Raw genomic sequence first — 4,570 nt, 5'->3', positions numbered from 1 at the left:
TCACTGGTTTTGTATATTATAGTACTGTCATGCTATATAATCGTATATAGAGAAAGATGCTTCTGGTTGGACAGTATTAATATATGTACGGTATGTATATATACAGTATACAGAGAAGATGTGTGCACTGGTGTGGATATAGTAAATATCTTCACTACCAGTAACCTGGTATATAATACAGTATATAGATAAAGTATGTACTGGTTGGAACAGTATTATAGATGTACTGTATGTATATATCCGATATATAGATAAAGATGTACTGTTGGACAGTTATTATATCATGTACTGTAGTTATATCTACATTATTAGAAAAATTGTACTGGTTGGACCAGTATATATATGAACTGTATGTATATAATACATATAATAGAGACAAGGATACTGGTTGTGACACAGTATTATAATATGTCTGTATTATATATACATATATAAGGAAGGTATCTGGTTGGGACAGTATTTATATGCCGTAGTATATATTACAGTATATGAGAAAGATTGACTTGGGTTGGAAGCTCAAGTTATTATGTCCTGTATGTATATCATACGTATATAGAGAATGATGTAACTGGTGACAGTATCGATTTACTACATACTGTTGTAATATACCAGTTAAGAGAAGTGGTGTACTGGTTGGACAGTATATTATATATACTGGTATTTATATAACAGTAATATAGGAAAGATGCAACTGGTTTGATAAGTATTATATATGTACGTATGGCATATATAACAGGTATCATGAGAAAAGATGGGCACTGGTTGGATAGTTATTATATCATGTACCTGTTGCATATACAGTAACTAGAGAAGAGGTACTGGTTGGACGTAAATTATGATATGTTCCTGTTATGTATATATACAGTACTATAGAGAAAGATCCTGGTTGGATATGTAGTATATATGTACTGTAGTATATATACAGTTATAGAGAGCACGATGTCTGGTTGGACCAGTATATATATATGTAGCTGTATGTATAATACAGTATATATAGAAAGATTACTGTTGACTATTGAGTATATGTACGGTATTCATATACTACAGTATATAGGAAAGATGTACTGGTTGGACAGTATTTATATGTCCTGTTGTATATATAGCCGTTATAGAGAAAGATGTCACTGGTATGGAATAGTATACTATAGTATGTATGTTAATATACATTAATATAGAAGAAAGTGCTACTGGTTTGGAAGTATTATATTGTACTGTAATGTATAATCCAGTACGAAATAGAGAGAAGATGTACGGTTTTGGACAGTATTATATATATGTACTGTATGATATACCAGTTATACGAAGAAAGATTTGGTTGGACAGTATTTATATGTCTGATGTATAATATACAGTTCTATAAGAAAGATGTACTGGTTGGACAGTATATATATGTACTGTATGTATATATACAGTATCATAGAGAAAGATGTACTGGTTGGACAGTATATTATATATAACTGTATGTTAATGAGTATATAAGAGAAAATTGTACGTTGGACAGGACATGTATTCTAATGTACTGTATATATATTACAGTATATAGAAGAAAGATTGTACTGTTTTGACAGTATATTTATAATCATGTATGTATATATCCATATATAGACGAAGTACCTCTGTTGGACAGTATATTATATATACTGTAGAGTATATACTTATATAGAGAACGATGTACTGGTTGGATAGTAATTATATAGTACTTTTGCATTATATACAGTATATAGGAAAGGATGCACTGGTTGGATAGGTATTTAATCTGTACTGTATGCATATATTACAGTATATAGAGAAGAGTGTACTGGGTTGGACAGTATTAATATTGTACTGTAGTATATAATACAGTCTATAGAGAAAATGTACTGGTTGGGATAGTAGTATGATATGTACTGTATGTAATAATATCAACCAGTATAAATAGAGAAGATGCCTGGGTGGATGTATAATATATTTCTGTATGTATATAGACAGTAATAAGAAAGATGTACTGGTGGACAGTATTATAGTGTACTGTATTTATATTCCAGTATAATAGAAGAAAATGTACTGGTTTGACAGTATTATTATGTACTGTAGGTATATATACAGTAATATAGAGAAAGATGTACGGTTGGACAGTATTATATATGTACTTTCGTATCTATACAGTATATAGAGAAAGATTTACTGGTTGACAGTATTATATAGGTACTGGAGTGTATATAGACAGTATATAGGAAAGAATGGTACTGGTTGGACCGTATATTTATATACTGTAGTAGATATACAGGATATAGAGAAAGATGTACTGTTGGACAGTATTATATATGTACTGTATGTATATATACAGTATATCAGAAAGATGTACTGGTTTGTACAGTAGAATTATATATACTGTATTATAGATACAGTATGATAGATAAAGATGTACTGTTGACAGTATATTATATATCTGTATGTATATATACAGTATATAGATAAGATGTCACTGTTGGCAGTATATTATATATACTGTATGTATTCTACATTATAATAGAGAAAGATGTACTGGTTGGACAGTATATTATAGTATACTGTATGTATATATTCCAGTATAATTAAGGAAAGATGTACTGGGTTGGACAGTAATTATATATACTGTCTTATATAGACAGTATAATAGAGGAAAATTACTGGTTTGGACAGTATAAAAACGACGTCACTCTGTTTGAAACGGCACATGGCACGTGGTACGCCCCCTGATGGTTGGTCACGTATGACCCGGGCGCTTACGTGCACTGACTTGGCCAGTGGCACAGAACCAAGGTAACAGGCCAATGAAAACGATGATCATTACAGCGTTTTTGAGCTTTAAATCAACAGGACTCAGCTACAGCGGCCACCCGGACGGACGCAGCAGGCTCCCACCAAATATACAACATATTGCGTACTTATCGCAACACTTTCTATATACTTTGCTACAACAGACTAATTTGATATTTTGCACCCCTAACGTCATTTTCTTTCCATACTTAAGTGGTATCCTGTTATCACCAGTTGGCCTGTGTGGTGTTGTGTGTGTGTGGTGTGTGTGGGGGGTGGTTGTGTGTGTGTGTGTGTGACTGTGTGTGTGTGTGAAGTGTGAGTGGTGTCTGTGGCGTTGTGTGGTGTTGTGGTGTGTTGTGTGTGGTGCGTTTGTGTGTTTGAGAGTGTAGTTTGTCGTGTGTGTGTTGTGTTTTGAGGGTTATTCTGTGAAGGAGTGTGAGTGTGGTCTGTGCTGTGTGTGAGAGTGTTAGTGTGTCCATGATGTTGTTTGTGAGCTGTGAGTGTGTCTGTGATGGGTTCATTTGTGTTTAGGGTTCTATGTATGAGCTGGGTAGTGGGGATAGTGAGAAGTGTATTCGCGTGTTACCTGTGCAATTGCGTTCCGTTTCGATTTGGATGGTCGTAAGATGTGGACAGGAAGTGTTGAGTGTTGGTACATTTGAATGGAGGGTGTGGGTGTGGACGAGGGTGTGAGTGTGGATTTCAGTTGTTGGGGGGTGGTCTTTGAAGTCGTCATGGGGGTTCGTCGGATGTGTGGTTTGCGGGTGGGGTTACCTAATAGCTATTGAGGGGTCAGGTTTTTTTAGTCTCTAAATTGGATTTCTTTTAGGGGATGATCTGCCCATTCCTAATGTACATCTTCTCTACAACAGCCGTTCTGATCCCCTGTGATACCAAAGTTGGTGTGTGTGTGTGTGTGTTTTGGTGCGTGTTTGTGTGTGGCGTGTGCGTGGGTGTGTGGTTGTGTGTGTGCGGGGGGGGAAAACAAAGAGGTTGCACGAGCGGAGGATAAATAAAATACCTCTCAATATATTTAGCAATACTTGCCTGAGATGATGCAAGAGCAACAGGCAGCACTTACATCTTTTTTTTTGTCACTTGGTCCTTGCTTACAGCTGCTTTCAGTTTGGAGTCCTGTAGTCACCTGTTAAACAATAGTAAAAATAACAATGACTGAGTTAACACTTTCCTTTTTTCATTTGTTTGCATGATTAATTTGAATGCTTTGCATTTTCCGAGGAAGAATGTGCCATTCTGGAATGGGGAAAAAAAGTGTAAAAAAAAAAAAAAAACGGGGCCACGGGGGGCAGGGGGCAGAAGTCTTTCTCTATATACTGTATATATGCATACAGTACATATATAATACTATCCAACCAGTACATCTCCTATTCTCTTTCTCTATATACAGTATATACTGTATATTATACTGTCCAACCAGTACAACTTGTCCTTTTGTCTTTATTTATATATTTTATACTGTCCAACCAGTATTGGCATTGTACTGGACAACAAGCTTAAATGGGACTCATGGACCTGGATCTTTTGCAAACTAAGACACGACAAAGAGTGTACTTATTAAAGAAACTTCTTTAAAAATGTTTTATACTGCTTTTTATTGAAAGTGTTTTGCTGTATTGTCTTCTTGTTCAGCCAGCCATCTACGCGTCGTTTCTGCTAATCCCTTCTGACCAAAAACAAATCCAAATTCTCCACAAAAGCCTGAAATCAGCCATTAATAGATGTCTAAATGTCCAACGGGCCCGGTCATACCTGGGGGGGGGGGGTGTAT

This window comes from Etheostoma spectabile, chromosome 5, assembly GCF_008692095.1.
Source record: "Etheostoma spectabile isolate EspeVRDwgs_2016 chromosome 5, UIUC_Espe_1.0, whole genome shotgun sequence".
In the NCBI taxonomy this organism is placed as follows: domain Eukaryota; kingdom Metazoa; phylum Chordata; class Actinopteri; order Perciformes; family Percidae; genus Etheostoma; species Etheostoma spectabile.
Note: the sequence above shows the minus strand (reverse complement) of the source record.